Source organism: Schistocerca gregaria, chromosome 3, assembly GCF_023897955.1.
Source record: "Schistocerca gregaria isolate iqSchGreg1 chromosome 3, iqSchGreg1.2, whole genome shotgun sequence".
In the NCBI taxonomy this organism is placed as follows: Eukaryota; Metazoa; Arthropoda; class Insecta; order Orthoptera; family Acrididae; genus Schistocerca; species Schistocerca gregaria.
The window spans coordinates 482,736,756-482,754,735 of NC_064922.1; the positions used below are offsets into that span (position 1 = coordinate 482,736,756).

At 43.3% G+C, this 17,980-nt stretch overlaps 1 long non-coding RNA gene across 1 annotated transcript in view; it reads right to left on the bottom strand.

Annotated features, from left to right (window-relative positions):
- The window catches only part of LOC126354518 (uncharacterized), a 1,203,959-nt gene that overhangs the window by 715,066 nt on the left and 470,913 nt on the right, over positions 1–17,980 (bottom strand). Inside the window, exon 2 of the long non-coding RNA XR_007565348.1 lies at positions 11,955–12,044. This is a non-coding gene — a long non-coding RNA (uncharacterized LOC126354518). The remainder of the gene's footprint in view (positions 1–11,954; positions 12,045–17,980) is intronic.

A 17,980-nucleotide genomic window follows, 5' to 3' on the forward strand; every position in this document is an offset into this window, starting at 1 on the left:
TTGCCATTTACAGTGCCATCTCTTCCGAGCATGTGGAGCACTTGCTATTGGGTTTGGAACGTCTAAGGCAAGCGCAGCTAACTGTCGAACCGTCTGAAATTACCTTATCTCGTCGTGAGATATATTTTCTCGGGCACCTAGTCTCAGCCGAGTGGATGACGATTCATCAGTCTAGGGCTAGAGCTATTTACAGATTACGCCCTCTTAAGAATAAGAAAGGTGTAGCATATTTCATTCGAATAGTTATTTTCCGAGTTTGCTGAGCTAGCCGTTACGCTAAAACTCTTGCGAAAGAAGTGAGTGCCGTTTGTCTAAACCGACAGCCAGCAGGTTGCGTTTGATGCGCTTAAGAATGCTCTGAGCAATACCCCTGTTCTGGCCGTTCCTGACAATCAATTGTTCGTGGTCCAAATCGACGCCACTAACTCAGGAGTTGCCGACACATTCCTTCAGGAAGAAGGTGGCGAGCAGGGACCCCTACGCCTCTATGTGCCCGTCTCCAGGTGAAGAGAAATATTCTGCTTAATTCTTCGTGGTAGGAAACCTTAAATACTACCTCAGACATCGGAAATTCTCACTGCAGACTGGCACACGGGGCCTTAACTGAGTTCAGGCTCGCCGGCGTAAAACTGGGCGTATTGCGAGGATGATTGTCCGAATTTCCGCCTTCCGCTTCAACGCACTCCACATTGGGGTGTCTGATAACGTTGTAGCGGATACCTTGGGCAGAATGTTCGATGAGTGGGACTGATCTTCTCTTCACAATGCCGAGGTGGTATAAGGTCTTGTTAAATCAGTGCTTCTCAAGTTCCAGCATCATTTCTTGGCTTTGCACAACAAGAGAAGGATCCCAAGTGGGCTCGATTAGGGATCAGTTGAAAGCTGGTGAGCAAGTTTCTGGGTATGAATTGTGGTGGCGTATGTCTGGCTGCCGGCCGAAGGGGCCGTGCGGTTCTAGGCGCTGCAGTCTGGAACTGCGAGATCGCTACGGTCGCAGGTTCGAATCCTGCCTCGGGCATGGATGTGTATGATGTCCTTAGGTTAGTTACGTCTAAGTAGTTCCAAGTTCTAGGGGACTAATGACCTCAGAAGTTGAGTCCCCTAGTGCTCAGAGCCATTTGAACCGTTTTTATCTCTGGCTCCGCGGGCGCCGTGACGAACAGCTTAGAATCGGTCTCAAATACTATCAAACTCTCTAACTTGGCTGTCATGGTGTGGTGATGTTAGAAAAATGGTTAGTCAGTGTCGAGAATTCAAGATAGCGTAGCCAAATTTAGATGGGCGCAGGGGGTTATTTCATTCCGCTCTGGCGTAGATCCCCATGGAGTACCTTTTCGTTGATTATGCCGGCCCTCCTCCGTGGACCCAAGGTGGGTAGCGCTATATATTTGAGGTAGTTGATGGTTACTCCGTAGTGGTGGTACTATTTCTGGACAAAGTATCAGGCGTCTGAGTACGATCTGGTTCGGTCCTTCGTAGGTCTTTGTCAGTGATAAAGCACTTTGTTTCTCTTCAAGGGAATTTCAGAACGTATGATTTCGCATAGAGGTTAAACACGTCACCTAGACACCTTATAACACGCAATTTTAGTTCACAGTCCGGGTTAACTGCAACTTAAAGTCCTCTTTGACTGTTTTCTATTTTACCCCCTTAATTATCCCGCATCAAAATCTGGTTTTCACGTTATTTGTATCGCAATGATATTAGTCCTGAGTTAATCAAGGATAATTGGAGTAAATCCAGGGCAAATATTCATAGCGCCCATAAGAGGAAGGGCGGGATGCAACCACTGCCGACGTAAGGTTGGAGATTTAGTCTACATGAGTAATTTTAGAGGTAGATACACTACGAGTGAGGCGTCCCGAAAACTCTCAGTCTGCTTTGTGCCGGTATATAAGATGTCGGACGTATCCGCTCTGGTCACGCTTAGGCTCTGTAACCAAGAGTGTGGAAATGAGTTGCGATTGCACCTTATCCTAGATACGAGAGAAAGTTTCAATTAAGTTTCCTTTGTGAGCCCTGCGCCACCCCGACCCGAACCTGTGGTTCCTGGTTGGGGGAGTGGGGGAGAGGGGTTAGGGAGGGTTAATAAAGGCTCTGAGCACTATACGAGTTAACTTCTGAGGTCATCAGTCGCCTAGAACTTAGAACTAATTAAACCTATTTAACCTAAGGACATCACACACATCCTTGCCAGAGGCAAGATTCGACCTGCGACCGGAGCGGTCGCTCGACTCCAGACTGTAGCGCCTAGAACCGCATGGCCACTACGGCCGGCGGTTAGGGAGGGGGGTGGAAGGCTGAACCATTGCGAGATCCATTGACTTTGACACTTTCCTGGTGCTTAATGTTTAGGGGTGTAGGGGCGGCATTAGCTCGTACCACATGTAACATTATGCCTCCCCGCGCCTTGGCAACTGTACCATAAAAACGATCATGTTCGACAGTGCCCTTGTGGCAGTATGTGCCCTTGTGCAGCAAGAGATAGGGACGTTTAGTATACCTAGGACCATTGTAGAACATTACCGTTTTCTTGTCCCTGGAATTAAGATGTGGGAGTGAATAACGTGAGAGTAGCGTACTGACCAGATATTTGAACGCTGTGTGCCCTTCGATCAGCGTTATCATGACTGTACTCCTTCCCCATATGCCCTCTACATGGATGGATTCGGTCCTGACTTCATGCTTATGGGTGAAAGCACGACCACATCGAAAAGCGCAGGTGGAAAATCTCTTCGAACGCGAGGATATTCTGCAAATGGACTGGAATGATCGTTTCAGTCGCACTGATGGATGACTGGAACGCCCTACCACGAGACCTACTTGTGGTCAGTGTGGGAGCACGTCCGTATACTGCCATCCGTGGCGATTACACACCCCGTTAAGAACGATGATACACCGTTTGTTATGGCCTTGTGAGGAATCGTAAATCGAGGTTACTTCTATCTAATTATTGTCTTGATTAAAAAGTGTTGTTTCTCTAGTCCTCATTGTGTATTACTTTCAGTTACCATCCTTAGTATAATGTATCTTTTCTTCGTACATCTAATCCAAGTTTGGTACATCTCTGCTATTTGGCATCAACCGAGAGCAACTTTCGCCTTTAAGTTTAGCACAGCTGTATGCACGCAGCAGCAGAATCAATAGCCGACTCTCCAAATGACGCCATGAACGTCCAACTTTCAAACTCTATCGGTGTACAATTCGTTTGAATAGTAACTAGAAAATGGCGATATGGCAACTCCAAGACAAAGTACTTGTTTCAAACAGAAGCACACATGGATTCCTTCCGTACTACGAACTTGAGTAAACGCCCATTGAGTGAGGAGACCATAAGCTAAATTTACCAGTTATGTCACGTTATCCATGTGAAAATTTACAACACACTCTTTACTTTGAATGCAGGAAGCGAATATGCAGCTAGTATGGAATTGTCCTTTTCACTTTTCCTCAGCGTCGCGCTCCATCTGCCTCGACACTGTATCTCGAGGAATACAGCCCGCGTATAAACGAGAACGAGCGGCCTGGTATGAGGGGCTGCAAATTTGATAGGGAGCCCATCGGCAACGAGAGCGAACAAGAAACGCTCCCGCGTCCAAGTGGATCAATTTCGCGCGGCTGTCGATACGCCGGGCGGCGGGGATGAAAGAAAGAGACGCCAGCTGCCAGTGTCGGGAGGGCTGAGCTGGGCGGGGCGCCCGAAAAGACGAGCGTCAAGGAGAGCGAAGCAAATAACAGAAGCAAAGGGCCGCGGGGTGGGCCGCCGCGGGGCTGCGTCTGTGCCGGAGGCGCGGCCGGAAAATTTAATTACCGGCTGCGACTGCAGCGAGGAGGCGCGGGCGGCCGGCGCTGCGCCTGCGCCCTGCTCCGCTCGGGGATAATTATCGCGGCCCGAGAACAGCGGCGCCGCTCAGGTGCTACTACGAGCCGGCGAGGAGGCGATTCCGTCGCGGCGAAAGACGCCGCTAACCTCCGCGCCGAGTTCGGCAGCAACCGCCACTTCAGGAAGGTTTTGGAAAAAACTTACGCATCTTTCATTCTGACTTACCCGCAACACTGTTGCCTCTTTTACATTACCGCCCATTAAAATTGCCACACCACGAAGATGACGTGCTACGGACGCAAAAAGTTTACCGACATGAACAAGATGCTGTGATATTCAAATGATGAGCGTTTCAGAGCATCGGCACAAGGTTGGCGCCGGTGGCGACACCTACAATATGCTCACATGAGGAAAGTTTCCAACCGATTTCTCATACACAAACAGCAGTTGACCGGCGTTGCCTGGTGAAACGTTGTTGTGATGCCTCGTGTAAGGTGGAGAAATGCATACCATCACGTTTCCGACAAGGTCGGATTGTAGCCTATCGCGATTGCGGTTTATTGTATCGCGACATTGCTGCTCGCTTTGCTCGAGATCCAATGACTGTTACCAGAATATGGAATCGGTGGGTTGACGAGGGTAATACAGAACGCCGTGCTCGAACCCAACGGCCTCGTATCACTAGCAGTCGAGATGACAGGCTCCTTACCCGCATGGCTGTAACGGATCGTGCAGCCACGTCTCGATCCCTCAGTCAACAGATGGTGATGTTTGCAAGATAACAACCATCTGCACGAACAATTCCATGACGTTTGCAGCAGCATGGACTAGAAAGCTCGGAGTCCGTGGCTGCAGTTACCGTTGACGCTGCATCACAAACAGGAGCGTCTGCGACGGTGTAGTCAACGACGAACCTGGGTGCACGAATGGCACAACGTCACTTTTTAGTGTCAGTCCAGGTTCTGTTTACAGCATCATAATGGTTGCATCCGTGTTTGGCGACATCGCGGTGAACGCACTCTGGAAGCGTGTATTCGTCTTCGCCGTACTGGCGTATCACCCGGCGTGATGGTTTGGGATGCCATTGGTTAGACATCTCGGTCACCTCTTGTTCACATTGACGGCACTATCAACAGTGGACGTTACATTTCAGATATGTTACGACCAGTGGCTCTAACCTTCATTCGATCCCAGCGAAACCCAACATTTCAGCAGGATAATGCACGACCGCATATTGTAGGTCCTGTACGGGCCTTTCTGGATGCAGAAAATGTACGACTACTGCCCTGGTCATCACATTTTCCAGATCTCTCACCAACTGAAAACGTCTGGTCAATGGTGGCCGAGCACCGGACTCGTCACAATACGCCAGTCACCACTCTTGAACTGTGGTATCGCATTGAAGCTGCATGGGCAACTGTACCTGTACACACCATCCAAGCTCTGTTTGAGGCCAGACATATCAAGGCCTCTATTACGGCCAGAGGTGGTTGTTCTGGGTACAGATTTCTAAGGATCTGTGCACCCAAATTGCGTGAAAATGTAATTACGTGTCAGTTTTAGTGTAATATATTTGTCCAACGAATATCCGTTCATCATCTGCATTTCTTCTTGGTTTAGCAATTTTAATGGCCAGTAGCCTATCTAACGCTTCTACGCAGAAAAATGCGACACCCACGAGATCTACTTAGTGCAGTCAGTGTTGAAAGTAGCACGATGCAAAGTAGACCAATGATTCAACTGCGGTGTCCAGACACAAACTCCGAGTCTAAAATGTTATTGTCGTTAGTAGTAGCGAGCAAACTGTTGCTGCGAATCGGAAGTGGTCGGACACAGCATTGTAAATAATAGATCAAATGCATCTCAAACAGTTTTTCTTACAAATGTTCAGCGTTAGTACCAATGGTGATACGGCAGACGTCGAATCGATAAGCGACCACTTCCCGAAGATTGATCAGTGTGTCTGGGGTAGTCATGGCAACAACTGCTTTAATCCTGCTGGTAGCGGAGGCATGTGCACATGTGCACATCGTGTGGATGTGGAGCCCAGGCGGGACCAGCTTTGTCATTCTGCCCCTTTCGGCCAATCCGGCGGTCGGATGCAACGTCGTTTAAACAATCGCGTACTGAGTCACGCCAGTGAGGCGGTGCACCACTTGAGGCAAAATGAAGTTCTTTGGTTCAGTCTCTTGTAGCTGAGGTAAGAACCGCAATTCTAGCGCAAAAGCATAAGAAACACCATTTACAGGTGTCAGTTCTAGCGCATCACGATATCAAACACCAGCTAAAGATATTTCACCGAGAAAGAAAGGACCAATAACTCTGCAATGCCATATGGCACAGAAAACATTCGTGGCATGGGGGTGGGGGGTGGGGGGTGGCAGGGTCGTTGTAACTGAACCATCTAGTGCGGATTTCGGTTCGAATGGCTCTGATAACTATGGGAATTAACATCTGTGGTCATCAGTTCCCTAGAACTTAGAACCACTTAAACCTAACTAACCTATGGACATCACACACAGCCATGCCCGAGGAAGGATTCGAACCTGCGAGCGTATCGCCACGCGGTTCCAGACTGCAGCGCCTAGAACCGCATGGCCACAACGGCCGGCGTGCGGATTTTCGGACCCCCCAGATGCTCACATTTTGTGTGTTCATATTTACACTTAAGTGGATTGTCGGTTCATCACTGAAGACGACACTAGCCAGAAAAACCTCTATCCGCCGTCTTTGTTACTAGCTCTTTGTAACGGAAGATACAGAAACAGTGAGTGTCACAGGTATACAAACAAAGCTGTTTGATTTGATCTTTTATTTGACATATTCTGTATGAGTTTAATAAATGTTACAAAGCCTTATAGCAGCTTGAAAACCCGGCGAATGTGAAAATGCCCCGAGTAATTTTATTACGATGGCTGTTCTTTACTTGCCACACACTGCAGTGGCAATGATTACTCTCCTGCAGCGTTTGTGCTGTCCTCATCATTTCATCATAATTCCTAAAAGTGGCGAGACTGGACTGTGTAAATGTTGCAATTTGTACGAGTGCTGATAACCACGCAGTTGAGCGCCCCACAAACCAAACGACATTATTATCATCCGGCAGCGTGTTCGATAGCAAGTGCTTGATCATTCACCTTACAGCTCGGACTTGGTGTCCTGTGATTCTCATGACTGCTCAAATGAACCTTAGCTGTGAACACAAGATAATATTCTGCTTAGCTCTTCGCGCTAGGGAAACTTAAATACTACCGCGCACATCGGTAGTTCGCACTGGAGACGGACAATCGGGCCCTTAATTGAGTTCAGGCTCGCCGGCGTAAAAGTGTGTGTGTGCAAGGAAAGGTAGGTTGTGAAATGGAAACCACAGTAGATATCTAATGAAGCTTTGGACAATAGTCTACTGCCCCGTAGATTGTGTCTAGTCGCTCTCCTCTGTTCAGAGCGCACAGTGACCCCGTAAATACGTCTATAAAATAGTGTCACCCACCAAGTATGTGTGCCTGCCGAAAGATTACGCCTGACTTCAAGCAGCCCAACATAATGTAACTGTCACGTAGTTCCTGCTTCGACCACACAGTGCTGTTTCAATGATGACGCTCTTGCAGCGTGTCCGATGATCATTCACCTTACAGCCCGGACTTGATGTCCTCTGATGCTTATGTATGCTCAAATGAACCTTCACTATGAACACATGCTGCCAGCGTAGAAAATTGTCAGAAAGCACAGGAGGCCTTCTATGACGAGGATACTGGAAAGCTGGTACAACGCTATGACAGATGTATAAGTCGGAGAGGCGACTATGTGGATAAGTAACTAGAAGGCTGCAAAAATAAAACGGTTTTGATTTTCAATGTGGTTTCCATCTCACGAACGAACAGCCCTCGTATCTCGTCAGGAGTTTATTAGGTGTACTTTCAGCCAGCAGTTACCCGATATTCTTCTCAACGGTATCCCAACACTATACCAGAAAGCGTAGTGCTCTATCTTACCAGTAATTTTAGTATACCATTAGTCCCGAAGTCCACGAACATTTCTTTCATATTCTTGTTAGTAATGTTCTAATAAGGTGTCAGAAAACAGTGAAAAATGTGAGCGAATGTTTCGCCTGTACTGGAAAGAAAACACAGTCGCCACGTGAAGAAAGAATTCCATTAGCCTCGACAGAATCCAGAATTTATGGATCATATTTCAATGGCATGTGAAAAGTAATTTCATTCTTCCGAACATTTTCAACTGCGATCTGTTAAAACATGGAGGGAGTGATCAAAACTTGTAGAAGTAATCTAGATTCTCAGTTGTGGTGGTCCATACCACAATGTCATTCGGAAAATTCTTGTCAATTTCTGCTGTTCACTTTTGGAGCAATTTACCCCGCATTCTTTGAACAGACTCAATGCTGAGCTGCGTTTAGGAATAAGCTCCTTTAGTTCCTTCTGTGCGATTATCAAACGGTACATAAACATGTAGTGAATATGAAAATTGCTCTCTCTCTAACAGTGAGGCAGATACGTTTCCAACGTACCTTTATTCCTGTTTTAGTTGTTTCAGGCATTCCATTTTCTTTCTACCTGTCTTCCCTTATTGAGTCACATTCCTCTTCGTCACTCTTTCCCGTCCTTTCTATCGAGCCCATTTCTGTCACTTTTTAAGCCTACCTGTTCGCAATTTTTGTTGTTCTGCTAGTAGAACACTAAAGATTACGAGCCGGCGTACGTATTTACAGCTGTGCGTCCACGCCCGTACCATGCAGCTTCAGGCCTTGTGCTTCATTTTTATGTCGTCTCCTCCAGAATGTGTCGTAGAATGATACATTTTTGTAGGTCCATTAAGCGGAGTTTTAGAATAATGTGTGCAAAATGTGTTGCGAATGTAAAACGAAGTAATAAATTTAAATGTCACGCACGACGCAGAAGTTTTTCACGCTTCTCACTGTTTATTATGCCGTAGCTACTGAACTATGTGGCGTGAAATGACACCATTTTGCACTTACATTCAGTGGAATTGTGCACATCGACTGTGACCAGTGTCGCAGAAACATTTCATAGTAGAGAAATACTAAATTAAATGCCATGTCTCACGCAGAACTTTTTCTGCATGAACAGTGGGAAAGTAGCACGCAATAAACGTTTCTTCTTTCTTAGTTTTGTAAGGGTTTTCAGCGATAAATTTTTAGTAAAGGTTTGAAATTATGTGTAGAAGTTGCTCTCACTGTCAAATACTGGAGGAATACAGTCTGACACACACACACACACACACACACACGCACACACACACACACATCGTGCTAGAGCTACTACTGTTTCTACTATTTGCCACAACTATTTACCATTGTTAGATTCAAATTAGATATAGTACTTATTCCGTGCGTCAAAATGAATACAAAGTAAAAGCATGTAGGACGCTTGGAAAGATGTAAAGGTGAGCGTCTTGGTCCCAATCTCGCCAGACTAACAAATAAAATATTTTACGTAAATAAATAATGAAACGAGCGGTCAATAGATGGATGTGTCAAATAAATGTTTTACCAATGTATTCACAGGTCTGTGCACGGAGGGATGTATAGAAGAAAAATAAGACACGTAGAGTTAAACTTCTAACTTCTGTTAAAACAGGTTTGTGTGCTAAATTCAGTCGAAATTAGTAAGTGCGATATCTCGTGGAATGCATACTACAGTGAAGAAATGCATAAAGATAATTTCCTTATAGAAATTTCAGTACTGGAGATTGGGACCATGTACGGGATACATGCAGTGAAGAAGAAATATGTTTAAGACTTGTTTATAGGCTTTTAGGATGAAAACAAGTCTATAAATGTCGCACCAAGACGATCTTATACGACCATAGTGTCGTGTAACAATGACGAAGTGTGCCAGCAAAGATGAGCAGTGAAGTGCATGAATATTCGATAGGAAATTGTTAACAACATTATTCACAAAGACTGATTGTAGCCTACCCAAATAACTCTACCAATGACCGAGAGTTCTGTTTCCTGTAAAGTCTCATCACAAACAACGACCCTTGGTTGTGTAAGTTACTGAATAATAATGTGCATTGCAGCCCACTGCTGCGTTAATCATATTTCATGAGATAATCTAAAGATGTATGACGTCAGTGTTCCCATTGATTCCATAAAATCCTTGGCTGGAAGTACCCAGTTGGTTAATAATATTTAGCCAAATTTTATTGCCAGTTACAATTATTTACAAGGTCCACACAAGTTATTCCTCATATTTTATTGTTTTTAATAATGTTACCTACCATACTTTCTGTATGAATCTATTATATATCATCTACCGAATTGTATGGACCTAGCAGATCCGCGGTTATTGTGTCATTGCACTGAGTACCTTCATGTTAAATAATCCTGACTACTGATAGGAGAAAACGTAAGCTTAGTAGAGCTGTCCTGAAACCATTCTGAAATCTACTGTCTCTGTGTATACATTGAGCAGGTAGCATACATAGTTCATAGTAAAATTCCTTGAACTACAATTATTATTATATAGAACAATAAACTTACTGAGACATGGCGGAATATTACGTGTATAAGGAAAACGATTGACATAGTGCCGTGTGACATACTATTTTGAGCACTCAAAATGAGGACATTAGCAGTGTAACAAGAGTTGCCAAACATAAACCTTCATGATAAAAGAAACTGAGACGTTTAGCGTTGTAAGCTGGCCCCACAATTTTGGTTTCGTGTAGTTCTCTACCACAGGACCGTTTAGTTTTCGAATAGGTATTAGGAACTATTACAATCCTAGCTCCTTCTATCCAAAAGTTACCTATGGTGGAGATTCAGGAATAATCTAAATAGTCAGGTCTCGGTGTTCGTAGGATGCAAAGGTTCCATTGAAAGGGAAATTTAACTGCAATCACCACCAATTTCAACAATGGTTTCTTTAAATTCTCAACTCGTTAACGAGTTTTCTTAAAAAAGAAAGAAATGCTGACTACAGAACACACTCATTACACTTGACATTTTGTATAATAGAAATCAGTTTAACCGTACATCTGCCTATATAATGCAACGAATGTTCGTAGTAGAACAAACAATTCGAAGTAGATATTTCGATGTGGACTAGTAATTAAGACTCCAGAGAGCTACAATGACTATTACGTATCAATATTAGCCACATTTTACAAATATTTTCCTATATTTTCACTTACTCTCAGTGCTGAAAAGAAATACTTTTACTGATTTAGTGATACAACAGATACATAACTGGTGTTGCTTGTAGACACCAATAGCGTCCCTACTGCTGCCCTTCTCGCCATAGCCACGAATAACCATGCCAGAGAGATGAACGCAGAACCTTACTAGCGTAAAGCAATAGTTGCCAAGCGCTATGGAGGCCTAATAGCGGAGTGAAGACCGACAACCATTTGGTTACGAGGTGATGCCTAACATAGAAGTGCTTCAGTTATCTGAATAACACAGAAACGACGTATTAAGGACATATGTTCCTTAACAAAACGAGATCGTCAGTTCCAACTTCTGATTCCTATGATTGCTTGTGAAATACCAAAACTTCATGCCCCAGTTATTCTTAAACTTCTTTGCTTGACATATACATGCGACTACGTTACTTTGCTATTCACTGAAATTTCTGGTAAATACGATGGTCACCGATGTTACTCAATGTCATATCATCAATTCAGAAACTACTGCTTACTTTGGGTTGAGTTCGTGCCATAGGAGATCCTATCAAGCAGTGAGAGAATATTTCCACTGTCCAAAATTCCAGAGAAACTTGTCTGCAACGTGTGATGAAGTCACACTTTGTGTACGAAGTGTGTGATGCAGAAGAAAATCGTAGTGTGTTTCCGGTGGTTCAACGGGCGGCAATCACTACTTGGAATAAAAACAAGTTTTCCCATTCGAGAAGTATTTTAATCCAATATTGACGAATGAACAGTCGACTCTCTTAGCAAATGTAACAAAGAATTATGTTTAACGCAATCAGTAAGTTCAAATAATTTTACACAAAAGTTACTAAGTGTCACAAGTGTTCACATACATAACCAATTCATGAGAGTTAACGTACTAACAAACAGGACAACACCAAGGAAATATGATTATTGGCTTTAAATAAGATAGCGACGCAGTGTGGACAATACTCACCCTGTGGATCACGACAGTCGCTTTGATGGCTGCTGACTTTTTTGGCTACTTCTTATTACAATGAGGTTGGCAGGCTAGCCGATATTAACTCTGGAACAGAGAAGTAAAGCGTCAGCTGACAAACTAAAACAGAGTAGCTAAATGATGTGTTGTAACTGAAGCAAAATTTGTTCATGGACGAATATCATCGCAGTCCTGAAATCAAGCAACCAAAAAGGAAAACGTCTCATATTTACAGTAGTTCCAATTGAGCAAGAAAACTTATAAATATAAGAGCAACTCAAAAAGATAAGTATCGAGTGTTCCTACACTTGTCCAAGCTGCAAAGGCTTAAAAATGATATACTCAATGAAATACGCACCGATACAAAGTACTGATCTTTGAACTCTCTCTCTCTCTCTCTCTCTCTCTCTCTCTCTCTCTCTCTCTCTCTCTGTCTCTTATCTCTCTCTCCTTCTCCCTCTCCCTAACCTTTCTTCTCTCTCTCTCTCTGTCTCTCTCTCTCTCTGTCTCTCATTCACACACACACACACACACACACACACACACACACACACACACACACACACTCACACTGTGTTCGAAACATAGTAATAAATCATTTAATGTGGTATAGCACAAATAATGGATTGTACATGTTCCGGCGTAACGTCAAACGACGGCACGATTATCAAGAACGGAAGGGCAGAGAGGGCTGTGAGATGACGTCAGCCAATAGTACACTGGCAGACCCCTCTCTAGGAGGACTGACATGAGAGCGTAGATTTCTAGCAGTGTCACTGCATTTGGCTTTGTTGACGTAAGTATCCCTCCTAGCGGCTTCACGTAAAGCTAGCAGCAACGTTGTAATAGTGATATCATTTTTCTATTGTTTCCTGACTTAAATAATCTTGTAGAATTGTCCTGGTTACACAGAAAAATTTCGTTCGTTTTGACCTCTTCACTGCTACCCGTTTCAAGCACAGTATGCAGTTTACTTTAGGCCATACACTAGTTCCTATAGCAGCTCGTCATAGCTGTCTAATAACCTCTTGTTACATGTCATTATGGAGCTATGTGTTCGATGACCATCACGTATTCCTTAGATACAAATAAAGATTGCTACTTGGCCAATAAATTTCTTCAGTGGACTGCTGTAGCGGCACAAAATAGTCTCAGGCTGGCGTTATTACCCTACCGAGTGAAGTTCACATAACATTGCAACAAAGCAATGTAGTGTCAGACAGATGCTGCGTCTTTGGCAAACATGGTAACAACGCTACCTTCAGAGGTCTCCTTACTCCATACACTCTCAGCGTCACACGACACATAGTGTGGTCTGCCGCCTCCTAGACAGCGTAGGTACTAAGATCAACTTAATGCTTCCGCTACAAGACATTCATATGTCTATTCATCTGCCAGTAGTTTGGTCTCCCACCACAGACAGCGACGAAACCCGGAATTATGTGGTGTATTCGCCAAATAGACCACAGCTGCTTATTAATATGTCAAGCACGATATTTTAATCTGCCACAAGCCGACACTCGGCCAGTTTCTGTTCCAGTGGCCTATGGTTGCCTACAGTGATCGGGCAGTTCTCATCCGCAGTCATCAGCTGCCCACCATTTCCAGTCGTCATATATTAATACTGACAGTCGAAAGTTAGTCACAGTGTTAAAGGAGATATTGCATTTATAAACTCTCTGATTGTAGTCCTAACTGAACTTGAATCAGATTTGTTAGTAATCATTTATTGTGTTAGATTAGATTAGATTCGGAACGTTAATTCAGTGACAAGCCTTCTCAGCAACCAAAAGCTGCGTCTATTTCGATGTACATTATTTTAGTAAACTAATGTTTCTGTTTCTCATATCCCGTCCTATTTATTCTGTTAAGGTATATTGCTCTATTACGTGACCGTGACAAGCGTGCAGATACGGCGCTTTCCTGTAGCCACGGAAGTGTGTAGCTGGGGGTCGTTTCTTGTTATTTTTAAGTTGGGCACCTAAGTTTTGCTACATGCAATAATCAGGAAGACCACTTTAGATACTGACATATCGGTAATCTGTATAGAAATTGTTCCCATTCGCAGGATATTCAGATTATAATTGACTATACTTCCTTCGTGGACCTTCGTTAAAGGTGTTTAACGACCATCAGAATTTCGGTGTACATATAACGCCAGAGACAGATCACTATGACCAGCATTATGCAACACTTCGCAGTGCTCTGTCATCTCAGAATAACGTTACAAACAGCAATTAACATTGCAAATAAACACTTTTAGTGATACCTCAGGCGTAAAATGATGTCATTACCAATCTACCAGGTACCTACCATGTGCAGAACAGCTTCAAACGTCTGATTAGTTTACAAATGAGTTAATGAGTAAGATATCTATAACTAACCGTGTAAGTGAGAAAACTATAGAGAAGTTTGAAATTATCTTTATAGTTCTTTTGAAGACACTAAATGCTCTTATTTGAAATTATGGATCAGTGTAATCTTGTTATTTTGCACTCAATAAGCTAAAGACAGTTTTACACACATCTCATGGCTTATGGCATCATACCTCCCAAACAACATTGCAGAGTCAAAGAAACTGGTAGATCTGCCTAACATCGTGTAGGCCCCCGCGATCACGCAAAAGTGCGCAACATGACGTGCCATGGACTCTATTGATATCTGAAGTAGCGCTGGACGGAACTGACACTATGAATCCCGCAAGGTGTCTACAAATCCGTAACAGTGCGACGGGGTGGAGATCTCTTATGAACTGCACGTTCCAAGGCATCTCAGATATGTTCAATAATGTTCATGTCTGGGAAGTGTGGTGGGCAGCAGAAGTGTTTAAACTCAGAAGATTGTTACTGGAGTCACTCTGTAGTAATTCTGAGCGTGTGGGGTGTCGCACTGTCCTCCTGGAGTTGCCCAAGTCCGTCGGAATGCAAAATGGACATGAATGGATGTAGGTGATCAGACAGGATGCTTACATCTGTCAGTCTTATATAGACGTATCAGTGGTCCCATATCACTCCAATTGCACCTGCTTTAGACCATTACTTAGTCCCACCAGCTTGAGTAGTCCTCTGTTGACATGCAGGGTCCATGGATTGATGTTGTCTCCATACCAGTACATGTGCATCAGCGCGGTACAATTTAAAACGAGACTCGTCCCATCAGACAACATGTTTCCGATCATCAACAGTCCAGTGTCTGTGTTCACGGGGCCAGGCAAGGCGTAAAGCTTTGTGTCGTGCAGTCATCAAGGGGACGGGAATAGGCATTTGGCTCCGAAAGCCCATATCGACGATGTTTCGTTGAATGGTTTGCACGCTGACATTTACTGACGGCCCAGCAATTAAGTCTGTAGCAATTTGCGGAAGAGTTGCACTTCTGTCACGTTGAGCGATTCTCTTCAGTAGTCGTTGGTCCCATTCTTGCAGGATCTTGTTCTGCCTCATCGATGTCGGAGATTTGATGTTCTAACGGATTTCTTACATTTACGGTACACTCGTGAAATGGTCGTACTGGGAAATCCCCACTTCATCCCTTCCTCGGAGATGCTGTGTCCCATCGCTCGCGCGCGACTACAGCACCACGTTCAAACTCAGTTAAACCTTGATATCCTGCCATTGTAGCAGCAGTAACCACTCATACAACTGCACCAGACACTTGTTGCCTTATATAGGCGTTGCCGACCGCAGTACCATATTTTGCCAACTTAAATATCTATGTATTTGAATAAGTATGCATATGACAGTTTCTTTGGCTCTTCAGTGTATATGTCGTACAATGAACCAATTTTGCAGGTAAATATAAGTTCGAATATCTCACACTCACTGAATTTGTGCACTATGTGGAGAATATATATTGTTACATGATTGTGTGCCTCTGCAGGTTCGTTAGTGAGGGAAGCGGTGCCCATGCGGCTTGTTAATTGCACTACCACGACCAATTGAGTGAATAGCATGAGGTGACTCAGATGTTACCTCATACACCTTCTTGAGCATGGAGGGATTCGATCGTGCCAGTGGCACACCACAGTCTGAGTGGTCATAGAAACGTCGTCTGGGTGCTCAACAAACGAATTTGCCAAGAAATGCAGTTAATTCTGACCCGTTATTCGGTCTTCTAAAGTGACTCGGTCTATCATCAAGCATATAAAATATGTTTTATCTTGTAAACTATTGGGAATAGGGTGTATGTCCATATTAAATCTTTTCTTCAAATGTCCCTTCCTGTCATAACCCTGAATATTGACCATTTCTTTTGGGGTATCCTGTGTAACTTCAAGGAAGAGAGTGTATTTTCGTAACATAGGTAATTTCCTGATTTCGTATTTTCCTAAAGGAATCAACCAGTACATTGTTTTCCCCTACGTATATATCGAGAAATGACAATGAATATAAAATGAGAGAGATTCGAGACCACACGGGAACTTACCAGCAATAATTCCTCTCGAGAACCATACGCTATTGGAACAGGGAAAGGAGAAGTGAAAATGGCTCTGACACTATGGTTCTCAACATCTTAGGTCATAAGTACCCTAGAACTTAAAACTACTTAAACCTAACTAACCTATCACACACACCCATGCCCGAGGCAGGATTCGAACCTGCGACCGTAGCAGCCCCGCGGTTCCGGTCTGCAGCTCCAGAACCGCGCGGCCACCGCGGCCGGCGAAAGGAGAAATGACACAGGTACACAAAGTACTCTCCTCCACAACCTGAAAGGTTCCTTCGGGAGTATAGATATAGATACCAATTTTTCTTTTAACTGTCCTCTTGGAGGGGTGACGCGCCACTTTGGGTTGTAGCTCTTGGGTCATGATTGTTGACGGATATTGTTCACGTAGATGCACTGTACTAATTATCTTACACATAACACTAAATTATCTCTTACTTATCACGAAATTATCAACCCGTATCACGAAATTACCTATAATTGTCTGTGGTAACCGGTCATCATTTAAAATTCCACTTTCAACATAAAATATGTTGAAATTTTATGTCAAAAATTATCATATCTTATGTAAATAATTATGTTTTGCCAAGCATGATAATAGTGAAAAGGTGGAAAACACTTGCTAATGCTTTGCAAATTTATATTTATTTGCAGTGTAGTGGACGTAATCGTATTAAGAGATACAGGAACTGTATAGATATTTAAGAAAATTCATATTTATTGTTCTGTCTTAGTTTCAAATTTTTCATTAGATTAGATATTTCAACCACTCTGCACGATTTTGAGATCTAAGTACGGTAATTGCATCAGCCATCCGTCTTGTTACTCAGAGGTGTGGTTGTGAGGAGATGACACAGATTGTTGCAGCAACTACTTAGTTCTGAAAATGATCCAGAGTGATCGAAATGTGTAAACCAATTAAAAATGTCTAACTGACGCTGCACAATAGACAAGAATTATCTTAAATAAATTTGTTTTTTCACAAACTGGCTTTTGGATTCTCAGGCCATCTTCAGGTGGCTACGGAATTCGCGAACACAGATAAACAAGATGTGCGAGTTACACATATTATTTATACGGAAGGCACCATAATGGCAGTATGTACATAGGAAAACATAACATTTTTGGGTCACAGAGTGGTGTATATAAAATCCTTTGCAAGCAGTGTGAAAAGTGTCCACTGGTCTGTGAGGCAGAACTGTGACAATTAGGCGATGTGTTCACGATAGCTGGAGATTATTAAAAAAAGATTCAACATTTTCTGACCATCTATTAGCAGAAAATATTAATATGATGTACAATGTGAAGTTTTACAATCTGTCTAGAAAAACAGAATGATGATCCTATCGGAAATCAACGAGCACAGGACACAGAATACCAGCGTAGCATTAAATGATCACTCAATGTTTTACTCCTTAAGTTTTCGCTGAAAATATTTGATGCGAACTGTAAATTAATCTTAAGTTTTATCAGTTTTTAGACTACTTCTATATAAAAACTTAGCTTAAAATGTGAAAAAAAATTCCTATGTTAACACTCTGTCGTTTTCATATATTGTCTACAAATAATGTCTGTGTAAG